Here is a 13,130-nt window from a genome sequence, read left to right as displayed (position 1 = left end):
TAGAGGTGATCTCTAAACCCCAAGATCTCTCTCTCTTATTTTCTCTCCATTATATTTAATTGCCTACTTTAGTTTACATTGCATCTTAGTGTAATTCAACCACCAACCAACTTTTTGATCACTCGACCTACTAACCCTAATCTGGATTGCACAACCTTGTACGACCCACCAATCCCTTGGGATGATCCCTACTTGCCCTAACTATATTTTTAGTGAAAGGTAGTAGTGGCAATTTCTAAATGTAAAACTTGGCCACATTCATCATAGCTCTACACCATTATCTTTTGGTGGACAAACTGTGGGTTTGGGTTGACGCCCTGTAGCACACCAAGTTTTTGGCGCTGTTGCCAGGGATTGATTTAAGGCAACGTCGTATTTGTGCAATCAGTTAGGAATTAGTACTCTTTTGATCGCGTCTTTACTTTGTTTTCATTTTGGTTACTTATTGTGTTGGTTCTTGTTTGACTAGGTGCATTGAAAAGAAGGTGAGCAAAGGAGCATTTTAAGTAAAGAGCTAAGCAGAAGCAAAGGAATAGGCTAAAAATCTAAAAAAAAATTTGCAAGGCTAAAATTGAAATTGAATTGAAGTGCTAAAGGACCCTTTGTGAGCTCTTTCTTAACACAATCTCTAGTTAAATCGTCGGCCCGCGTGGAGGCTTATATTTCAATTCTTAGATAAATTGTGAGCCCATGTGGAGGCAATCTACTTTTCTTGCATATTGTTGATAGCATGGGAGTACATGAACATTGTATATAGAGGAAGTTTGTTGCTTGTTGATTTGTTACGAAGGTGAAGTATTTGTTCATTACTTGTTACTTGTTGTGCTTTGTTGTGCATGCATGGTCATAGATCATTGAAACCCACTCTTGTCCCTCTAAATTTTCATCTTAAATCTGTTGTTCGAAACCTTAGGGGAAGAGAAAGTTCTATTCAATCCATTTCATCAATGGAAGGACATAATGAGGACCATGTGGAGGACCTTGGTCACATAGACCAACAAAGCATCCTCCACCCCAATGTGCATCATGATAACATGCAAGTACTATTAGGCATGCTGAGGCCATTCGTTCATCCACCACAACAACAAGGCCAAGTTCCATTGGGAATGCCAAGGCCAATCTATGCTCTACCACCTCCCATCATTCAAGGCAATCAAGGTGCCCATGTTGCACCTCCAATTGCTAATCCTCCCTTTACTTTAAGAGATCACTATGTGCCTAATGAATACAATACACCCACATGCATTCAATTGCCACCATTTAGAGCACACCACTATGAGATCAAACCACAAACCATTCAAATGCTTCCTAACTATCATGGACTCCCAAGTGAAGAACCTTACAAGCATTTGGATGAGTTTCTTGAAGTATGTTCCACCGTGAGATACACGGACATGCTGGAAGAGGTCTTAAGGCTTAAACTTTTTCCATTCACTCTTAAAACAAGGCAAAATATTGGTTTAACAATCTTAGACCTTTTTCAATAACTTCTTGGGCAGAAATGCAACAAGAGTTCTTGAAGAAGTACTATCCGGTTTCTAAGACCAATGCCATGAGAACCTCGATTCGAGAGTTTTCACAAGGGGATGGGGAAACGTTCCATGAGGCATTGGAAAGATTCAATGAATTGCTTAGGAAGTGTCCACATCATGACATGCCCAAATGGCAATTAGTTCAATATTTCTTTAAGAGCTTATTGGAAAATTACAAGGGCATGGTTGATGCTTCCATGGGTGGCTCTTATATTGATAGGCATGAGGATGACGTGTGGCGTCTTTATGAGAGCATCAGTGAGAATTCTTTGTATCAAACTTTATCTTCTAAGAATGGTAGGAATTCAAGTGGAAGGAAGAGCATTGGCTTACATCAATTTGACCATTCCAATGAAATAGCCACCGAGATGAAGTCCTTATCTCAAAGGTTTAATCAATTCTTGATCAACCAAAACTCGGCAAATCAAGTATCTTCTGTCCCTAAGCATTCCCATCATGTATCCAATGAGACATGTATGACTTGTTCAAGTGTTTTACATTTTACTTCCAATTGTCCCCATGGACATGTGCAAAATGAACATCATGAACAAGTCAATACAGCTTTTGTTAATCAAAGGAACAACCCTTATGGCAATCATTATAATCCTAGTTGGAGGAATCACCCGAATTTCTATTGGAAAAACCAAGGGGAAGGCTCAAACCCTCCCCAAGGTGGTTTCCAAGGGAAGTATGTTCCACCTCCGATGCAAAGCCAAGGTTTCAAGGATATAGACCATTTCAATCACAAGGAAACCAATTCTCTAATTCTCATTTTCCTAATCAACTATCATATTCTCAAGGAAATGCTAGGAGTCCCGCTTTTGAAGAGAAAGTTTTGACCGTTCTAGGCACTCTAAAGGCTAACACTCAATTGTTTCATTCTCATTCTCAATCCATTGCTAAGTTAGAAACCCAAGTACGGCAAATAGCTAGTATTTTAAATGCTAGAGAGAAAGGGAAAATGCTTTTAGATGCCCCACAAAAGCAGCAATGTGTTGTTGAGACTCATTCCTCATTAGAAGGTTACACAATAGAGCATGTCAATGTGTTGACAACCTTGAGAAGTGCGAAGATTGTGGACAACCAAGTGGGTATGTCCAATGAAGAGAGTGAACCGGTGCAACCACAAGTTAACACCCGTCCCGTTTCTCATCCTATTCCTTCTTCATTGCATATGCATGATTTTTCAAATGAGAATATCTTGAAAAGTGATTTTAAAAAGAAAAATGTGCATCATGATTTCAAAACTTCTTGTGTTGAAGAGAATTCAAAGAAAATGTCTGAAAAGGTTTTTGAGCCAAGAGCTCGATTCCCGGATGCCTTAAAAGGATCCATTTTAATTGACAATCAAAAGGCCAAAACAAATGAAATTGTGATTGTGTTTAGGCAAGTGAAAGTCAATCTTCCACTTTTGGATGCAATCAAGCAAATTCTGGCTTATGCCAAGTTTTTGAAAGACTTATGCACCCAAAAGAGGAAGAACAAAAGCCAAGCACCTAGGAAATTAGTCTTAACCGAGCAAGTAAGCTCAATTTAGCAGTATAACACTCTTCTGAAGTTTAAGGACCCTGGTTCACCTACCGCTTCATGCATCATTGGAGATCATATCATTAATCGGGCTCTTTTTGACTTAGGAGCAAGTGTTAATCTTCTTCCATACTCGATATATGTCAAATTAGGCTTAGGAGACTTGAAACCAACGTCGGTGGTTTTGCAACTTGCCGACCGATCCATCAAGAAGCCTAGGGGTATCATTAAGGATGTATTGATTAAGATTGATAAATTCTTCTTCCCCGTTGATTTCGTTGTCATTGACACGGAATCGGTCCCGAATCCTAAGAGCCAAATTTCCATTATCCTTGGCTATCCTTTCTTGGCAACCGCGAATGCCAACATTAATTGTAGGATGGGGATAATGAAGATCTCATTTGGCCACATGAAGGTGAGGTTGAATATCTTCAATCTGACCCCCAATTCATTTGACAAGCATGAAGATGTTAATGTTGTGGAGAAATGTCATGACCTTAAATGTGAAGGAATTGAGTTTTTGTGTGAGACCGAAGTTTCAAAAAGTCTAACTTCAACCCTGCATTCTAAGAAAATTATTTCAAATTCTTGCTTTGAAAGGGCATGGAAGCCCAAAGATCATTGTGACCAAGGACCAAAAATTTCTTTTGAGCCTAATCCAACAAGTTCTTTAGGGAACCATTTGTTGGGTGGAGTTCAAAACACTTATCACCCCATCAAGGAGGGGATACACTAGAAGATGTTTGATCCGTGCTAAAAGAGCCCAACATCTTGCTAGAGACGTTAAAGACTAGTATATTTCATACGGTGTCAAAACCTTATTCCTCCCTCATTTCTATCTTTAATTTCATTTCTTACGAAGTATAGATATTGGCTTTGGGTTCATATGCATTGCTAGGAACTGTGATTAGGATTACATGCACTCTTATGTTGAAATTGAGCATTTTTGCATAAGTTCGATCGATCTCAAAATGAGTTCAATCGATCGAACTTCCCACCTGTATCAAACCTGCATCCAAATCACCCTTTGTCCCATCGATCGAGAAAAACCTACATATGTTAGCTTTCTGTCCCATCGATTGAAGACTTTCCTAGATCGATTTGAAGCTCTTCGATCGATCTAACTTCATCTTGGATCGATCTGCAGTCTCAACACTTAGAAAATTTTTGAACCTGCATCCAACCTGCATCAAAAGGCTCTCTGTCCCATCGATTGAACATGTCTATAGATTTTTGCATGTTCGATCAATCAGAGTCGTTATTCGATCGATCTTGGAGAGATCGATCTCTGTTCTTTAATTTACTGTTTTAAGTTTGTCTTGTTTTGAATTTTAAATTTAAAATAATAAATATTTTATTTTGTTTATTCAATGATTAAAAAAAAAAGAAAAATTTCCAAAAGCTTCAAAAATAATGTCTTTTAGTGAGGAGAGATCGATCGCAGTTCGATCGATCTGAGATTTAAGTTCGATCGATCGAATTGGTAGCAAAATGTTTTTTAAAATCAAATCTAGGGTTGTTAGATCGATACCACAGATCCATCTAACACCCTCTCCCTCATTCCCTTCGCCGCTGCACAACCCATCTTCGCCATCTCCGGCGAGACTCCAGCGAACATCCCAAGCGTCGATTCTCTCTCTCTTCCATCGTAGTTCTCATTCGCATCTCACCCTTTTGCATCTCAACTTCCCTCTCGGTTTATAGGTGAGATCCAAAACCCTCTTGTGTTTCAAGCTTCTCTTTAAGGAATCCATGCTTTAATTGTTAGATCTATGTTGTTTTGATGATGCATATTGCCATTGATGACGTTTTGAAGCTTTGTATATATGTGTATATGTATGTATATATATGGTTTTATATGTTTTTGATTTTTGATTTGATTTCTGGGATCACGGGCCGAATCAAGTGACCAATGTTGATGTTTTGTTGTGTAGATGGGCCCACGACCATGTTCATGAAGGCCCCGTGCCATCCACGTCACAGATTTGTGACTTTTCGAGTTTCACCTCAGAGTTTGATCGATCGAACTTTTTATTCGATCGATCTGTAACAGATCGATCTCACTTATTCTCAATCGATCGAACTTGAATCGATCTCACATGTTTGTGATCGATCGAACTTTACAGATATACTTCACACATTTCACACACCATCTCTTGTGTTTCATGCTATCTCATAAATGCACAATCCTGTGTTTTCCACATTGGATACATTCCATACTTATACTGTCTAGCATGCTTCACATCATGTCACTCATTCCTTGTCACTTGCATAGATTCGTGTTCCTTATCTGTTTTGTCTATCTTATTTGACATACATGATTCTATTAATTGTGCTTTAATTCTTTATACCAGCACTGACTTCTTTTTTGTAAGTTTTCCTTTTATTTTGCAGGCCATGGCTAGGGTAAAGACTGTTGCTTGCGGACATTATCACTACAGGGCCAGGCGGAGTTTCGACGATGAGGCAGGTCCATCTCACACCCAGGACCCCATTCAGGAGGAGCCAGCAGAGTCCACTCCACCTCAGTCTCCATCCGATAGTCGACTACAGTCTTCAGCCGAGGCATCTTCTTCATAGGCTGAAGCTGAGGCTGAGCACATACCATCTCCATCACCACCGCCAGCTCAGCCAGCCCAGTAGTTAGACCGGCCATTACCGAGATACTCACGCCTTCGGGTGGCGCACGAGTTGGTCTTTGACATAGACTATTTCTCCCGGTCTGTTCTTACCAAGAGAATCATTCTCCGGATTGGTCACCCATTCAGGATGAGGAGCAGGCTCAGGATCATCATTCTCCCGCTCTAGCAGTACCTGAGGCTCCAGCATGGACACCCGGCTATAGAGAGCGACTACAGGCTTTAGAGGATGCTGTAGTATCTATCCGTGCCGACACGGTTTCTATCCGAGAGGATGCTGTCTCCATCTGAGCTGACATTTCATCTCTCCATACCGATGTTATGGCTGCATTGCAAGACTTATCTCTAGATATCCGCAGAGTACGCCCTGCCCGTCCTACCTTCTCTTCCTGATCTCTCTATCCCTTTACTCCTGTCATTTTATATATCTGTGATACATTATTACTGTTACTCTATTTTTGCGGCCAGTCTGTTGGCCCTGATACTGTGCTATGATGTATATTATTTCTATTTATACATGTTATATGTTGGATGTCATACCTTGTATTGATATATCTGTTTGTGATTGACTCCATCAGGTGCATCCCAGTGACTTCAGTGAGAGAGAGTACTACCCAAAATTTTCAGGACCACCCTTATACCTCTCTCTATTTTCAGTTGCTATCCCATTTACACTTGCAATGGCAATGCCATATTTTGTAACGAATTAGGAATTAGTACTCTTTTAATCTTGTCTTTATTTTATTTTATTTTGGGTCACTTGTTGTGTTTGTTCTTGATGGACTAGGTACATTGAGCAAGGGAAATTCTAAAGCAAAGAAGCAAGCTAAGCTAAACAAAGCTAAAAATAAAAATAAAATAAAATAAAAAGTTGCAAAGCAAAGCAAGGCAAAGAAAAATTGAAAAATAACTTGAAGTTGCTTAAGGACCCTTTGTGAGCTTTTCTAACTCTTTCTCTTGTTAAATCATCGGCCCGCGTGGAGGCAAGTTTTTATTTTCTTAGATAGATCGTTGACCCACGTGGAGGTAATTTATTTTTCTTGCATATTGTTGAAAGCATGGGAGTATGGGATCAATGTATATGGAGGTTTGTTGTTAATTGACTTGTTGTGGAGGAGAAGTGATTGTTACTTGCTATGTACTACTTGATAGTTGTTGTTTGTTTTGATTGTGAATGCATGGTCGCAGGTCGTTGAATCCTACTCTTGTCCTACTTAATTTAAATCTTGAATCTATTGTTCATAATTATAAGGGAAGGGGTAATTCTTGTAACTCCATTTCATCAATAGAGGAACATAATGAGTGATAAGCGATGAAAAGTGCGCATTTAAACCCCTTAATCTTGAATTTTCTAGGACCTTATTCTATCTTATTTTCCCGTTTTAGTCTAATTTCATGTTATTTCCATTTTTAGGCACTTATCCCCAAAATAAGTCAATTCAGCTGAATTAGAGCAATAAAAGAAGCAATCTCAAGCTTAGTGGAAGAAAAGAGCAAAGTGGTGGAAAAAGCCTTTTATAATCGATCGAACCAAGCTCCGATCGATCACACTTTTATCGTTCCAACCATGTTATGATGGATTGAGCCTTTTGTCCTTATCTTTAGGAAATTTTCCTATTCGATCCATCCAACCCTTCCTTCGATCGATCAAACCCTTTTGATCTTATTCGCACCTACAACTTTTTTTCTTTTCCTAAAATATCTCTGTAACGACCCGATCATTTGCCTTCCTTTCCACTTTCCTAAAATTTTATGAATGAATTTTTTTTCGTTTAATTTTCTTTTCTAAGGTCTATTTCGTGCCACTTAGTGTCATCTAGAGTGCTCGGAATTGGTTCCTGAGACTCTTTTCCGTGGATTAACAACTTCCTTTGAGGACCGAGTCATTTTCACATTTTTCATTTTTCGATACTACGCGCTATTTCGTCCTTTTTTCCTATTCTGTCTTATCTCCGTTTGTCAGTTTTTGGCATAACCTCACTTCTCATGCTCGGAGTTGGTTTTTGACTTCACGTGCCTTCATCTTGAGTGGTTTCATCGAAATGCGTATCTTTACTTTTGCAAGAAAGTACTCTGGTTACTCCTGGTGTCCACAAGGGCATAGATGCACAATTCTTCAGAATCTTTTTCATTTCTTGGGGTGTTTTTCATAAATATCTTTTGAAGATATTTTATTTTAGGGGCATCTAAGAAAATATCTTTTGGAAGATATTTTCATTCTAGGGCAGTTTCGCCGTTAACCCTTTTGTAGAGGCCATTGTGCAATGCAAAATGTCTCGTCTGGAGCCTGGATCCTTGTACGGGATTCATTTTCACATTTCGTCAAGTCGTGGACTCTTAGAATTCTATTCTGATCGTTTTTCTCCAGTTTCAGAATTTTTGGACCCGGTTGCCGCCGAACTTGTTTGGGACATAACTTTCTGCTCGGGACTCAGTTTTTGATGCCGATTCTTTTGTTGTTCATATTTTCTCATTTTGAATCTTTTTTGTTCATGGAGTTTTATCATTTGAGCGCGTTTGCTCAAAATCCACTTTTCCAAACCCGGCGGGGCCCTTCCGGGGCACTTTTAGGGTTTTTCTATAAATAGGGGACTTAAAGAGAAAAATCAGAATTTTCTTCTCTCTCTCCTCTCTCTTAGCCGGTAGCCATGGCTGCCAAGGGGCTGCCATGCTTCTTCTTCATTTTCCGGCCACTTCCCTCGAGTGAAAACTCTTCGGCCTTAACGTTTAATGCTTGTCTTGACGCCACGCATCTTATGCCCTTATTAGAATCCATTTCCGACGATTTTTCGAGTTTGGGTTTGGAGTCAAGTTGAGATTTTCATGGGGCTTCTTGCGGATTCTTGTTCATAGCGTTGTCCCCGACAAAACCTCTCGGTATCGTCGAATTTGGAGCACTTTTATTTTGGTGGGCCTTCGGGATTTTCATCTCAAATTGAGGTAGCAGGTGTTATAGGTTTAATTCTTGTTATATAACATGCTATTGATGCTTATACAACTTGATTGCATGCTTAAATATGAAATTTAGAGATTTTATTATTTAATTTTCTTGTATTGGATTTGATTTTCCCGGTTGCTTATGACTTGTTTTAAACATGTAGCATGGTAATATAATGCTCTATAATATGGTCATTGACATATATTAAATTGAGGGAATTTGAATAAGTATTAAAGATTTTATTTAATATTTATCTTGAATAAAATATTTAATCATATGACCTTAACTAGCTTAAAATCAATATGTGTTAGCATATTAAATTAGGCCTTAGCATGCTCTCCAACATAGTTGAATTTGAAAGTGATTGGAGGTGTTTTGAAAATTAGTAATTATTAATTAATTTGCCCCGAGTGTACTATTCACTCTATTTAAATTCTGACTTGATATTCTTGACTTATATACCATATAGCTTCACATATATTTGATTTTGAATATTCGGTTAGGTTTTCAAACCCTTCATTTAATTAAATTCCTTGTTTAAGATTTAATCCTCATGGTTATATACAACTTGGAATTGAATTGTGGCATGATAGAAAATAAAGCTTAGGTACAGTTGTTCACATATATTAAATTGGGATTAATTGCATGAGAATTGCAACTTTTAATTTATATTTAACTTTAGTGAAAGGTTAAGTCACATGGTCTTAAATTGAATGAAATAAACTTGTAATGTGATATTACATTAGTCATTGGCATATTCTCTAAGATATGTTAAATTGAGAGCATTTGGTTAAGTTTGAAAATCTAGAGATTTTAATTAAAAGAATTAATTAAAATCTATTTTGTGGTCCCATTAGGTTAATTAAGGTTTTAACTTGATATTTGTATTGGCCATGACTTGTTTAGTAGTATATATTAATTTGGGACTATCTAAAGTTGTTTTAGAACTTTGGGATTTAAATTAGCATGATTTAATTAAAGTTCTACTTTGTTGTTCTAACAACCTAATTGAGTTTTAGAATGGATATAGGTGATGACCTTGCCATGCCCTTTAACATGTATTAAATTGAGGTTAATTGAAATTGAATCGAAAATCTAGAGAATTTAATTGTGTTTATCTATTTAAATTCTATCAATTTGCTCCATGATCTAGTTGTGTTTTAGAAGTGGTTTCTATATTCAAATCATGGACTTAGACTTGTTGTATATTTATTTGGTTATGTTTTGAACATTGGATAACATAGTTGCTATGTTTCTACTCATGAGAATATGTTTTCCTTATTGAATATATTGTTGCCTTGTGTAATGATTTGCACACTTCATATTTAACATCTTTCATGCATAGCGTGTAACGAATCGTACACTGAAGATTCAACATTCATCATATCATATTAGTTGTGGATTTAGGGCATGTATTGTATAGCTTTCCAAATTTGGTTGTGCTTAGTAGATAGTTGATTATCTTGCATATTCCTGTTGATATATGCGTTGTTGCACAACTTGTTGATTTTGGAAACTTGGGGATGTCGTTGTTTGACTATGGCTAGGACGTGGTTCTAGTATGGGGGATAGTCCCTCTATATAGTCTAGTGCGCATATAAGGAGGTTACCCATGGGCTAGTAACCCTAAAGTAACTATGTTGTCGGTCTGATCCGGCGTGACGTCCGAGCATCCACTTTGTTTGACTTCGCATTTCATTTTCAAGTTGATAACTTGATGATGGTGCAACTTGTTGTTCCTTATTTGTCGTTCCATTTTAAGTTACATGATGTTAACTTTGCGAAATTGTGCTGTATGCGTTGTATTGGAAATTCCAATGTTGGTTAAATTGCATCGATATTGAAAATTGTGTTTTGACGTTCTAACAAAGCTTAGGATTGATCCTATTGATTCATTTATAACTTAGACGTTAGGTGGCATGACCCACTTCTGTTGTTTTCATGCTTTAGATTTCAAGTTGATAGCTTTAAGAAATTGTATTTTGTTGCCTTGTATAATATGCTTTTATGTGGTTAGATTGCATTGAAGTTGTAAATTGCGTTTTAATTATTCAGCATGGCCTAGGATGATTCCTTAGACTTATTTAGAACATAGACGTTAGGTGACATGATCACTTTAGTTGTTTCTGTATACGAGATTGCAAGTTAATACCTTTAAGAACCTATATCTTGTTACTTTGTATAACGTGCTTCCATATTGTTTAAATGGCATAGATGATGTGATTTATGCTAGAAACACTCTAAGGTAGCTTAGGATGCTCCCTGAGTCTCATTTCGATATAGACGTTAGGTGGCATGAAACCCTTTAACATGTTTCACCTTAAGGTGATAAATTTGTAAAATGCTAGGTCGATGCATGCTCATCTCCTACGAGTAGCTTTATGTTACTCACCCCTATGATACTGGGGCATATTTCAAGTATAAAGACTTGGTTCATAAAGCCTAGCATTCCTTGGATGTCGTGTAGCTTTCAAGTTTCCATTTCATGCAAATGTTGGCATGAAATGTCATTTTGTAGACTTATATGTCAAAATATGTATATTTGATTCCATGTATGTAATGTGTACTTAAGTACACTCCTTTCAATGTATTTGATACGTATGAGATGAGGCCGGAGGCCAATGACCATTGTATTGCATCCTATGTATCTTTTGATTTCTTGAAATGCTATGAAAACCTTGAAAAATCGCAAGTCATTTGTTAACTATAGTTGCATCGGTGTGGGAATTCTGTTTTCATTCTTTTATAGGGTCTTATAAATCATGTTTAAAGTGTGGCCAAGGGCCAAATGGTCATTTGACCCTGTTTTGTATTTTTGGATTCCGAGTTTTCATTCCAAATTCCATTTTTGCCTTTTTGCCCGTTAGGGGGTCGGATTTTGCATCGGTGGTATTTTTAAGCCATGGACAATTGTAGCGCATCTAAATAGGTAAGTTACATTTGCGTGCATGGTCATTTCCGGGCAAAACCTCATCGTTTGTGTTTCAAGCCTCCTACAGATTCATTTCACCTATTTGTTGAAAATTCTAGCTTAAGGGCATTTGGGGTATTTCCTTTGGGAAATAAATTCCGTTCTTGACTCCGTCACATAGAAAATGTGATTTTAGGGGGAGTTCTTCTTCATGTTTTTCAGAAAAATGTCAACTTGGCCTCGAAAACTGCGTCACAAACTCAAATTTCTACTAAAACACTGTTCCTGTTGTCTTGGGTTGCTTCTGCCCATTTGGGCGGGTGCCCGTGGGCCAAGTTTCAGGGCTGCCCCACACCTCTTCCCGTGGTTTTGCCCATTTGGGCGGGCGCCCGCGGGTTTTGGTCGGGCGCCCGCGGATACTGTTCCTGCACTAGACATTCTTCTTCAACGGGCCATATCTTACTCGTTTTAACTCCGAATTGGTCCGTTCTTGAGTCTAAACTGACCGCATCAAAATGAGATTTCCAATGGTACCAATTAGAGCTTCAAATTCCATTTATAACTTAATTTACTCATGTTTTAGTGAAGTAGTGTCAGAATTTGGTTCGAACCGGGATAGGGTTTCCCTTCCTTCGACTTCGGGACTTGATATCTTTGCCATCCGGACTCCGAATTAGGTGATTCTTGAGTCTAAATTCATTAATTTTTTATTTTATTTCCAATGGTATGCTTGGTAGCATCCATTTCTCTATGAAATGACCATTTTGCCCCTGGGGGCTTAATTGTTATCCTTCCGATCTCTTGCTTCCACACTTATTCCTTTGGGTTCTTTGACCTCATGGAAGGTCATCTTAGGGTCTTAGAGGCGTATTGTACCTTGGGAGACCATTGTCTTGTTTCTAGCTTCCGCATCTTGGATCCAGTTCGGGTCATCACAGGACATACTGGGTTGAAAAATCCATGGTCGTCACAGGTGGTATCAGAGCGTCCGGGTTCGAAAACCTTAGGACGACGGGTTTTGGGTACAAATCATGCTTTTGTTGGTGTACCTTGATTTATTTATATACCTATGATAACATGTTTTGGTATTATAACTTGTTTACGTGCTTTGTTTGATAACATGCTTGGTGTAATGACATGTTTTCTGTACTTATATGCTTATGTGTTTGAAAGCATCTTTGTTTGACATGTTTGCTTATGTGGCACCTTGAGTAGATAGTCCATTGCTATGTTGCATGGTAGCTATTTCTTTTATGTCTGGTTTTGACAGTGTCTCTTAGGATCTGTCGTATCCCTTGGATGCCTTCTTGTTTCACGAGTTTCTTCCTTGGATAGGAGGAATTCATTCCGTAGGGACCCATGTAGGGAATCTTCTTGTCTATTCTGTCGGTTGATGCAAGTAAGGCTCATGTGAGCGTAGAATCGCAATCCTTGTCTAGTGGAGTGAGACGTGTGCCAGGGAGACACCGTTTCATTTCCTTTTCCTCTGTGGCTTCTAGATCTAAAGCCTTAAGCGTAGCGGTGCCTAGGGCGTTGTTGTCAGAGTTTTGGGATTGGCCAAGATGGTCTGGCCAGACATTATT

The 13,130-nt window shown here is 38.3% G+C and overlaps 1 non-coding gene across 1 annotated transcript; it reads right to left on the bottom strand.

Annotated features, from left to right (window-relative positions):
* Positions 1–1,549: 1,549 nt before the first annotated feature.
* LOC132305862 (small nucleolar RNA R71) lies at positions 1,550–1,656 on the bottom strand. Its single transcript, XR_009481722.1, has one exon. It is a non-coding gene; the product is annotated as a small nucleolar RNA R71 (small nucleolar RNA).
* Between the last annotated feature and the right edge of the window lie 11,474 nt (positions 1,657–13,130).

The sequence above is a fragment of the Cornus florida genome, unplaced genomic scaffold (genome assembly GCF_030987335.1).
Source record: "Cornus florida cultivar Cherokee Brave unplaced genomic scaffold, ASM3098733v1 CherokeeBrave_3.0.0_Hap2_Chr04, whole genome shotgun sequence".
NCBI classification, from domain to species: Eukaryota; Viridiplantae; Streptophyta; class Magnoliopsida; order Cornales; family Cornaceae; genus Cornus; species Cornus florida.
The sequence above is the reverse complement of the archived record's forward strand: the minus strand, read 5'-3'. Positions and strand labels throughout refer to the sequence as shown.